The sequence below is a fragment of the Tamandua tetradactyla genome, chromosome 10 (assembly GCF_023851605.1).
Source record: "Tamandua tetradactyla isolate mTamTet1 chromosome 10, mTamTet1.pri, whole genome shotgun sequence".
NCBI lineage: Eukaryota > Metazoa > Chordata > Mammalia > Pilosa > Myrmecophagidae > Tamandua > Tamandua tetradactyla.
Genome location: NC_135336.1, coordinates 66,976,415 through 66,988,622, shown reverse-complemented (window position 1 = coordinate 66,988,622; position 12,208 = coordinate 66,976,415). Strand labels below are relative to the sequence as shown.

The 12,208-nt window shown below is 34.5% G+C and overlaps 1 long non-coding RNA gene and 1 pseudogene across 5 annotated transcripts in view; both read right to left on the bottom strand.

Annotated features, from left to right (window-relative positions):
• LOC143647965 (uncharacterized) overlaps positions 1-12,208 on the bottom strand; it is a 149,845-nt gene that overhangs the window by 124,117 nt on the left and 13,520 nt on the right. The window lies entirely within an intron of this gene.
• On the bottom strand, positions 3,778-4,715 carry LOC143648859 (histone-lysine N-methyltransferase SUV39H2 pseudogene; annotated as a pseudogene).

Here is a 12,208-nt window from a genome sequence, read left to right as displayed (position 1 = left end):
AAACAAGATCACCTTTATTCCAGTTTCCCATGATACATTCATCATTTTCTTCTAAGACTTCATCCTATGTATATTTAGTTTCCATATTACTACCAACACTCTCTCAAAATAATCTAGGCCAGAGGTGCAAGGGTAGTACAGTTGTAGAATTCTTGCCTGCCATGAAGAAGACCCAAGTTTGATTCCAGGTCCATGCATTTCCCCCCAGCAAACAAACAAAAAGCTAACCAAGCACACAAAAACTTCAACAAACAGTGCTGCAATAACAGGATACTGACGTGGAAAAAGAATGGAAAGTGATGCCCTGCCATACAGCATACAAAACAAAAACAAAAACAAAATTTAGGCCATTTCTACCAAGTGCATTACAATATTTGCAGCTTCTACCCAATTCCAAAGCCATTTATAGATTTTTCATATTTCCAGTAGTAGCACCTCACTCTTTTGGTACCACAATCTCTTTTAGTCTCTTAATCTTCTTAGAGCAGATACTACCAAATGGATTGGATTAGGAAATGGGAATTTATTAGCTTACAGTTGAGGCTGAGAAAATGTTCAAATTATGTCATCGACAAAGTGATGCTTTCTCCCCAATGACTGACTGCCAATGATCCTTGGCTCTTCTGTCACATGGTGGCATCTGTTTTCCTCTCCCCTTTTTATGGGTTCTGTTGATTTCCATTTCTTGCCTCCATAGCCTTCCCTCTTTATTTTTGAATTTCATTCTCTTTTAAAGGACTCTAGTAAGAGGTTTAAGATCCATTCTGATTAAGTAGGGTCACAACTCAATTGAATTACATTCATCAAAACGTCCTATTTACAAGAGGGTCCACAGCCACAAGTTGGTTAAGTTTAAGAATATATTTCTCTGGGATACATAAGGCTTCAAATCACCAAACTATACACTACTGAGTTTTGCCTGTTTATCTTGTACCTTGCCATTTTGCTGAGTTCATTTTTTTTTAACTTTTTTTTTTTTTTTTTTTTTTTTTTTACATGGGCAGGCACCGGGAACTGAACCCGGGTCCTCTGGCATGGCAGGCAAGCATTCTTGCCTGTTGAGCCACTGTGGCCCACCCCTGAGTTCATTTTTAAGATGCAGTGGTTTTGTTGTGGAAATCCATGATTTTCTGCATATAGGATCATGCCAACTGCAAACAGGGAAAGTTTATTTCCTCTTTTTCAATTTGGATGCATCTTATTTCTTTTTCTTGCTTAATTGATCTAGCTAGAATGTATAGTACAATGTTGAATAACAGTAATGACAGTGGGCATCCTTATCTTGTTTTTGTTTGTAGAGGGAAATCTCTCAGCCTTTCACAATTGAGTATGATGTTAACTATGGGTTTTTCATAGATGCCCTTTATTATGTTAAGGACATTTCCTTCAATTCTTAGTTTTCTAATTGTTTTTATCATGAAAGGTGAATTTTGTCAAATGCCTTTTTTTTAAACTTTTTTATTGTATAGTATAACATATATACAAAGCAAAGATATAAAATAAACAATAGTTTTTAAAGTACTCTTCAACAAGTAGTTACAGGACAGATCCCAGAGTTTGTCATGGGTTACCATATGATCCTCTTAGATTTTTCCATCTAGCTGCTCAGAATATAAGTGGCTAGAAGGCTTAAATATCTTATAATCATCGCAGTTGACTTTTTTCTTTCTTTTTTTGTGAAAAATAACATAAATACAAAAAAATCAAATTTCAAAGCATAGCACCGCAATTAGTTGTAGAACATGTTTCAGAGTTTCACAAGGGTTACAATTCCACAATTTTAAGTTTTTACTTCTAGTTGCTTTAAGATACTGGAGAGTAAAAGAGATATCAATTTAGTGATTCAGCATTCATATTCATTCATTAAGTCCTATCTTCTCTGTTTAGCTCCACCATCACTTTGATCTTTCCATTCCTCTCTTCAGAGATTCAAATGTCTTTTCTGCATCAATTCAAATAATCTTGCATTTTTCCCTATGTTCTGTTAATGCAGTTTATTACATTTATTGGTTTTCTTATGTTGAAACATCCTTGCATAGCTGGTATGAATTCCACTTGATGGTGTTGTATAATTCTTTTGATGTGCTTTTGGATTCAGTGTACTAGTATTTTGTTCAGGATTTTTGCCTCTATATTCATAAGGGATATTGGTCTGTAGTTTCCTTTCCTTGTAGTATCTTTATCTGACTTTAGTATTAGTGACATTAGCTTCAGAATGAGTTTGGGAATGTTCCTGCCACTTCATTTTTTTTTTTCTTGGAAGACTTTGAGCAGAATATGTGTTAACCCTTACAAATTTGATAAAATTCACCTGTGAGGCCATGTGGTCTTGGGCTTTTCTATGTTGGGAAGTTTTGTTACTGATTCAATCTCTTTACTTGTTATTGGTTTGTTGAAATCTAAATTTTCTTGAGTCAGTGTAGTTTGTGTGTTTCCAGGAATTTGCCAATTTCAATTATGTTATCCAATTTATATTGTACAGTTTTTCATAGTATTATTTTTTTGCCCTTTTAATTTCGTTGATAGCAATGTCTCCGTTTCCATTTCTGATATTAGTTAATCATGTCCTCTTTTTTTTTGTCCTTCTAGCTAAACCTTTCCTAATTTTATTGATCTTGTCATACAACCAATTTTAAGTTTTATTGAGACTGTTTTTAATATTTTCTATCTCACTCTAATATGAATTATATCCTTCCTTCTGATCACTTTGGGCTTAGTTTGTTTTGCTTTTTCTAAATTCTCTAGTTTTCAAGCAAGTTCTCTGATTTGATCTCCTTCTTTATTAATGAAGCTCCTTCATTAAGAGATATGAATTTCCCTCTAAGATCTCTCGTACTTGTATCCCATACATTTCAGTATCTTGTGGTTTGATTTTCATTTACCTCATGATAATTATTCTTTTGGTTGAGGTTTTTCTATGCAGGGTGAAAAGCTAATATATTCCATTTCAATCTTCTTAGTACAACTAATACATTGTCTCATAATTGAGCCTTGCAAAAAGCTACTTTTTGTCAAATCAAATCAACTTATAGCATTTAAAAAATTTCATGTATAATACAAATATCAGCTCAAAGTATAAGATAATGTTTTACTAAAAACCTGAAGGAAATAAAAAGTAATTAAATTTCAAGGAAATGTTTAACAGCCCGAAATACAGAAGATCCAGTATTGTAGGACCCCTGATCATTAGGCACAGGAGTTTACCATGGTATCTTGTTTATTTGGCAGCAGAGATCCTCAACACGGATATCCTTATATGCATAACTAAGAGGTACGTTTCAAGGGCTTATTTCCCTTTACAAAACAAAACAATACGAAACACTCTCCTGGTTCCACAGCCTTAGTCTTTTCAAAGATACATCCTGGCCAGCCTTCCAGACTTTTAGAAAGGACTTTCTGGGGATTTTTCAACAACAGCATAAGAAAACCTTTAAGAACTTCTGGTTCAGACACACACTTCTCATACTAGCCTAGATTGCTTCAAAATAGGAAATCATGTTTTACATTTTTTAATACCTGTTTTTCATGCCAGTGTTTAATGAAACAAAAAATAGAGTATAAAATTCAGTATCATCTATTTGTCTCACATACAAGTAGAGCAAGTAAATAGAGTAATATAATAACAAAAATAGAATTTGTACATTTGTCCAAATTGAAGTAATTATTTATCCAAACTCAAGGTATAGGGCAATGTAAATGTTTGATCTTGGTAACACTATGCCTGCAATTTAACATTTCTTGTATTAAATGAAGGAGGCATTTCTCCATTCACATAGACTAAATAGTGGCACTTATGGAAAATGTTATTTTGGTAAGATAAGTATCAAGGTTATCTATGAAAACATTGAGCACCTGAAGATATGGGTCACAACTATGAGTCACAAAATGAGACACATTTCCATATTGCAATACATATTCTGTGATTCATCTCATTCATTGTCCAGATCAAAGAAGCATGTGATTCATTTGTTGTCATGTAACAGTCCCTGTCTTTCAGCTTCACTTGTGATTACTTCTCGAATATACTCCATTACAAAGCTCAATCTTTTAATCTTTACAAGGGGTTAACACTCCAGCTACAGCCATCTAGTTTGAAAGATGCAAAGGGAACACTGTGTGCCTTTTGGTGTAATTCTATTGAGGCAGTAAGGTTCACATTGACACCTTGAGTTGAATTCATAGATGGGTTCCAGGGGGGATTTTAATTTGTTGATTTTATTATAAGTCAAAAGAACTCCAGTTTCAGCAGAACAACATTTCTCAAAGAAGCAATCTGTGCATGAACAACCAAAGGTGGTTTCATTTACTAGACTGATTCCAGGAGCTGGCTTATACTAATTAATATAGTGTGTCTAAAGGTCGGTCATCTAAATCAACAGCATTCTCAGCAAATATCATTCCATTGCAATTCTTTCTTCTGTTGAGCTCATCTTGCCATCTCTGCAGAGGTATCATTTGTTTAGTCTTATTTACAATGTGCTCAGCAATGGCAAGTTTTAGAGCTTAGTTATTCTCTTTCCGAGTTTTTGCTTTACCTTTCTTCTGAGATAAATAGCTATGCTTGTCGTTAGAGACCTGTTGAATTAGAAACAGGTACTTCAGATTTTTCAGCTTCCCATTTTTGTAGATTCTGGCCATCTTTTCCATTTTATGAGATAATATTCCTTATCTTGGTGTGCATAAGACCTGGCTGCCACTATCTTGTGGACTCCCATTCAATCTCTCACGATAATTCTTAATTTCCCTTTTGATTACTTCTTTGACCCATAGGTTAAGAGTACATTGATTTCCACATATTTGTGAACTTTCCAGTTTTTCCTGTTATTGATTTCAAGCTTCATTCAATTGTAGTAGAAGATGTGTTGTAAGATGTTGATATTTTTGAATAGATGAGACTTGCTTTGTGACCTAATATATGTTCTATCCTAGACCATGGTCTTTTTGCACTAGAGAGGAATGTGTATTCTCCTGTTGTTGACTGAAATGCTCTATATATGTGTTAGGTCTAGCTGCGCTTAGAGTATTGTTCAAGTCTTATATTTCCTTACTGACCTTCTTTCTTGTTGTTCTACCCATTATTGAAAGTGGTACATCTAAATTTCCTATTAATTGTAGAATCATCTCTTTTTCCCTTCAAATCTGTCAGTATTTGCACCTCACATATAGTGGGACGCTGCTGTTAGGGCATATATATTTATAATTTTTATGTCTTTTTGTTGAATTGACCTCTTAATGAGTAATAGTAACCCTCTTTGTTCCCCATAATTATTTTGACTTAAAGTCTATTTTATCTGATATTAGTATAGCTAACCAGATACTTTTAGCTTGCTACCTGCAGGCATAGTTTTCCATCCTTTCACTTTCAACCTGTGTCTTTGAATTTAAGGCAAGTCTCTTGCAGAAAATATATAGTTGAATCATACTTTTTAATCCATTCTGCCAACCTCTGGCTTTTGTCCAGAGAGGATTAATTCTATTTACATTTAAAGCCCCTACTGAGACTGCAGGGATTTTCATCTAATATTTGGACATTTTAAGTCTTATACCTTTTCTGTCCCTCAAATTTTCCATTAATGCCTACTTCCATGTTTATGTGGCTGTTTTGTATTGTATCATTTTGAGACCCTTCTCATTTGTTTCTGAATATATTTTTCACTTTCTTTACCTTGTGGTTACCATGAGGTTAACATTTAGCATCCTAAATCTATAACAATCATATGTGATTTGATAACAACTTATCTTCAATAACATATGCATACATGGTTTGTATATCTTTTTTTGCCCAAACTGTTTTTGTACTTGTTACAAGTTATATCTTTGTGCATTGTATGTCCACAACCATCAATTCATCCTGCTTTTTATGCATTTTCATTCTGGAAACTGTATGAATCTAGAAGTGGAGTTATATACCAAATGATAAAGTACAATAACACTGGCACTTGCAATTATTCTCATGGTTAACTTTAATAGAGGTCTTTATTTCTTCCTACTGCTTGAATTCACTGCCAAATGTTGTTTCCTTTCAGTCTAAAGAACTCTCTCTAGTATTGTTTGTTGGGTAGGTCTAATGGTGACATGTTCCCCCAGCTTTTGTTTATCTGAGTATATCTTAAAATATTCCTCATTTTTCAAAGTCAATCTTGCTAAATATAAGATTCATGGTTGAGAACTGGTTTTGTTTAACACTTAAAATATTTTGTTTCACTGCCATTTTGCCCCCCATAGTTTCTGATGTGAAATTGGCACTTAATTTTATTGGGATTCCCTTGTATATAATTTCTTGTTTTACTCTTACAGTTTTAGTGATGTCTCCTTGTATTTGGCATTGGGCATTTTGATTACTGTGTGTCTGGTTTTGATTCTCTTTGAATTTATCATGTCTGCAGTTCATTGAAGTTCTTGAATGTGGATAGTCTTATCTTTCATAACTTTTGATAAGTTTTCTGCCATTATTTCTTTGCATCTTCCTTCTGCCCTTTCTCTCTTCTTCTTCTGGGACTTACATTATGCACATATTTCTATGATTAATGGTGTCCCACAGGTCTCTTAGATTCTTTTCATTCTTGTATTTTTTGTCTTTCTTCTCCTAATCCTGAATCATTACAGTTGTCTTTTCTTTGAGTTCACTGATTCTTTCTTGTGTCACCTTCAATCTGCTGTTGAAACATCCCTTAATTTTTCATTTCAATTATTGTATTCTTTACTTCCAGTATTTCTCTGGAGAGGCCCCCATATCATTGGTTGTTTTTTCATAACCTTTTAATTTTTCTCTATTTCTTCTCATTCCTTCGAGCTTGTTGAGGATCATTATTTTTAAGTATTTGTCCAGCAAATCATTCCCTTTTCCTTTGTTTTCCTGGTGATCTTATATTGCCCATTTTACATTTAATATTTTAAGGTGTTAACATTGGGATTTAGTCATGGGCTATCCCTTAAGTTTGTTTTCAGCTAGTGATATTTCAGAAATTCTCTTGAATGACAGGAACTAATCAAAATATACAAACAACGCACCTTTCACTCTCTTTGAAAAGTGTCTCTGCTTTGGCTGATGATCTCTTTCAGAGTTTTACCCTTCTATCAAGCAGATTAGCCCATGGCAAATCGTAAGTGCAGGGTCCTTTCTGTCCTGAGACTGTGCAGAGCTGGAGAAAGGGAGCCTGTTTCTTCCCCTGTGCCTGTGTTCTCTATAAGTCCCAGGAATTCCCTATTTGCAGTCCATAGGAGTTTGACTGAATGTCTCTGTACTCCCTTTAGAACAGACCTCCTCCCCCATCTATATGTTCTTTGTGGTACTTAATGCAGATAATCTTTTGCTGCAGGATACTTCAAAGTTAATTGTGTCTCATATTGTCTCAGCTGTCTGCAAGTACTTCTGTATCTTCAGGACAAACTCTGGGGGGTGACCCTGACACATATTCCCCAGCTCAGTCTCTTAGACTTCCACTTGAAAGATTGACACTGACATACTTTCACCCCAATATGTACACAGTGGCCAATCTATTCCCACTGGAAAACGTCATGGGGCTGCAAATGGAATGGTGGATGGTGCAGCAAGGGCACCAAGAGCTTCTTGAAAGGCTTTTTGAAACTGCATTGACTTAAATCAGCACATACCCAGTTAATGCAGCCCATTTTCCTATATATTTGAGGATGATGACTCTAAAATTCCTGTGCTGTCTTTGCCCCAGGAATGTTGGAACAATGGCTACCCTCAGAGCAGGGTGCCAGTAATCTAAAGTAGCTGATCAAAGGTAAAGATCTGGGATCAAACCACTCATTCCCAAAGCATGGAGGAGTAGTTCTTTATGTCCCACCCTGTCAGCATCAAGCTGAGCCAGGAACCAGAACTCCAGTCCTACTGCTGCCTGCTAAGATGTTTGGGTAAGGGGAATAGTAGCCACTGCAGAGAGAGTGAAACTGACAGGTCTGTATTGAAAATTCTCAGCCTCTTCTTCTTGATCCTCCCTGGTTGCTGCAGAGTGTTCTCATAGACAATGGATGTTCAAAGTGGTTGATTAAGATAGTTCCTGCCAATTAATAGAGTTTTTAGTGGAGGGGCTGATTCCTACATCTTCCTGCTCTATCTTCCCCTAATTTTTTATCATTGAAATTTTTATGCTCATCTTATTATAATAACTTTGATGAACATGATTATTAGTTCTAATAGTTTCTTTGTGTGTGTGTGTGTGTGGACTTCTTAGGATTTTTGACATACAAGAGCCTGTCAAATAGAGATAACTTTACTCATTATTTTCAAATCTGGATGTCAGTTTTTTTTTTCATTTCTTGTCTAATTAAATGGCTAAAATCTCCAGCATATGACTCAATGTCAGTGGTGAGAGCAGCCATCCTTGTCTTGTTCCTCATCTTAGAAAGCACTTAATTCTTCACATTTTAATGCAGTGCTGGCTGTGTGTTCTTCATTGATTCCTTTTTTCAGGTTAAGTCCTTTCCTTTTCCCAGTTTTTGAGTGCTTTTATCATGGAGACATGGTGGATTAGGTATAGTATTTTCCTGCATCTGTTAAGATGATCATGTGATTTTGTTCTTTACTTTATTGACATAGTGCATTATATGAATTATTTTTTATATGTTAAAATGAACTTTGGCTTCCTGATAAATATATCACTTGGTCATAGTATATAATTCTTTTTATAAGTTGCTGGATTTGGTTTAATTGCAATTTGTAGATAATTTTTGCATCAATATTTATGAGATACTTGTTTATGTTTTTCTTTTCTTGTGACATCTGCTTGCTTTTGGTAACAGGTTTAACTGACTTCATAAAATGAACTGGAAAGTACCCTTTCTTCCTCTATTTTTTTTTGAAGATATTGTGAAGAATTGGTCCTACTTCTTTAAATGTTTGTTAGAGTTTATGAGTGAAATAACATTCTATATTTTTATTTTCATTTTTCTTTAAGCATTTTCTAATTTTGATATCTTCTTTGATTCATTGTTGAAAAGGTGCTGTTTAATTTTTACATATTTATGAATTTCTCAATTTTCTCCCATTAATGAGTTATAATTTAATTAAATTGTATCTTACAGCATTCTTTGTATGAGTCTAACCCTTTTACATTTATTGAGGTTGTTTTATGACCTAGCTTATGATTTATTTTGGAGAATGTTCCATTTGTACTTAAGAAGAAGGGATATTGTACTGATTCACAGTGAAGTTTTTATTGATTTCTCTTTGACCTGTTTTGGTTTATGATGTTCAAATTTTGTATTTTTTTGTTGATCTTATGCCTAGCCATATCTCCCTCTAATCAAAAGGTCACACCCGCAATTGAGTGAATCAATCTCTATGAAAACAATCTAATCAATTCAACAGGGAGAATATATGCCTAAACACAGATGTGTGGAGATACAGAGCCCAGCAGATGTTACTTTGTGCCTTCCAATGAGAAGCTATGCCAGCCAGAACTCAGAGTTTTGTTCTGGAGGAGCTAAGTGAAGGCACACATAGGCTTACAGAGAAAATCACTAGCAGTTGGAAGCAATAGAAACAAAGAACAAGGACTAGCAGATGCCAGCTATGTGCTTTCCCATGTGACAGACATTGGCCTTTGTTGTGTCAAGGTATCTTTCTATGAATGCCTTAGTTTGGACATTTTTTATGGTCTTAGAACTGTAAATTTGTAATGTAATTAATTCCCTTTTTAAATAAATTCTGCTTTTAAAAGCCATTCCATTTCTGGTCTTTTCTGGTCTATTGCCTTCTGGCAACATTTAGCAAACCCAAATCACATTCTAACTTCTTAATGTTGAAAAAGGGTGTCAACATTGGGGGGGGGGGTAAGAAAATGTACCTGGATGATGTTCTGGGAGAGTCTTGTACCTCTAAGATTCAGGGTTTATCTGGCATAGGAACAGTCTGGAGGTTTTGTTTCTGAATAATAAACTTAATGAGTAAAACTTTTATGGAATCTTAGATAGAGCCCTGCCTGGGTTTTCTTTAGGATTTTCAGTAATACTGTTGGTTGAAGCTTGGCATACCATGGCAGTCCATAATATCTGGATGAAGCATGCATTAGAGTTACCTCCAGAAGGACGTCCTGGCTCTATTTGAAATCTCTTAACCACTGAAGTCTTATTTTTTTACATTTCTTTTCCCTCTTTTGGTCAAGCAGGCATCCTCAGTCTCACGATGTGACAGCCAGACTCATCCCATAGACAATGCACTTTTACAGTATATGAAATACATTATCATATGTAGAGTAATTTCATTGCACCATCTCATGACTATGTGAAATGAAATCATTTGAAGTTCCTATTATTTTTATTGACTTCATTCTTTACTTGAAAAAAGAATAATTATTGATGATGGTGATTGTGCTGGTTTGAAAGGATGTATGTCCCCTAGAAAAGCCATGTTTTAATCAAAATCCGATTTTGTAAAGGCAGAATAATCCCTGTTCAATACTGTATGTTTGAAACTGTAATCAGAACATCTCCCTGGAGATGTGATTTAATCAAGGGTGGTTGTTAAGCTGTGTTAGGTGATGACATGTCTCCACCCATTTGGGTGGGCCTTGATACCGTTCTGGAGTCCTATAGGAGAGGAAACATTTTGGACAATGAAAGAGATTCACAGAGAGCAGAGAATGCTGCAGCACCGCAAAGCAGAGGGTCCATCAGCCAGCGCTTTGTAAATGAGGAAGGAAAATGCCTCCCAGGGAGCTTCATGAAAGAGGAAGCCAGGAGAAGAAGCTAGCAGGGGACGCTGCGTTCGCCATGTGCCCTTCCAGATGAGAGAGGAACCCTGACCGTGTTCACCATGTGCCTTTCCACTTGAGACAGAAATGCTGAACGTCATCAGCCTTCTTGAACCAAGGTATCTCTCCCTGGGGGCCTTAGATTGGACCTTTCTATAGACTTGTTTAATTGGGACATTTTCTCGGCCTTAGAATTGTAAACTAGCAACTTATTAAATTCCTCTTTTAAAAGCCATTCCGTTTCTGGTATATTACTTTCTGGCAACTAGCAAACTAGAACAATGATTTTCTTCACAATTCCATCTTAAAAAAGATTTATTTTATGCACTCTGATAAAGTAAATAAGAATATAACCAGAATCATACAGAATTTTAGAAAGCTGATACTAAACAAACTTTTTTCAATGAATGAAATGAGGTTCATATTGGAAAATAACTCAAAATACCCTTGTTTTGTTGTTATAATGAATGCACTTTTCATTTTTTTAATTCATTAATTTTATTTATAACATTTTCTTTACTTATGTCAAAATAGCAATGAAGAATGTGGGTCCTGGAGTCATAATTATAATAATGATTAAATGTGTTAATAAAGGCAAAACAAGACAGTTCCTGCTACAAGTAAGGATAAAACATAGTTTTTAGTGGTGGTAATACATAGATGATAAATTTCAAGTAGCCAGAAACAGCCTTATACATTTCTGGTAGATTCATACAAATGAAACAGAACAATTCTATCAAGAGAGCATTCTGATCTGTTTTGCTAATACAAAGGACATCATTTCTTAGGTGGTGTTTACTGTGCTGAATTTCCCAGATATACATGGAAGAGGAAGATATGAAACTCTTAATATATGAAGTGGGTAAATATAAAACTGAATATTACTTATAGAATTTATTAATTGATAGCATGTTTATATATATTAATTTGATTTTAAAAATTATTTTATTACAATGAAAAATATAATTCATGTTATCACTTTAATTATATCAAATAATAAAACCCCATTATGTCAGTATTCAATCTTATTTTACAGTCTCTTAAAGTTTTTTCACCAATCTTTCAAAAATTGCACTACATAAGACATTTTGCTTTTCTAAGCTTATGAATACATTGAATATAATTATCATAAATAGTATGAGAATACACAAGTCATTAATTTTAACTAAGCAAATTTGTAACTGAGGGAAATTATAATACAATGATTATGATGATTTTTCTGGGTTGTTGTAAATTATTCTTTTTACTACAAATTGGTACAGGGGAATTTTAGTGAATAATGGGATTCTATCTTGATTTTATTGTCTGTTATATGACTTTGTATTTATCGAACCTCACAGAACTGTATACCAAAAGGGTAAATTTTGCTGTATGCAAATCACATCTCAATTTTTAAAGGCAGTGGTATATTTTAAAAAAAGATGAGATGACTTCCTTCTGTTGGGAATCAAATTCATGAAATCTTGAAAAAAAAACTGTTGTATGAT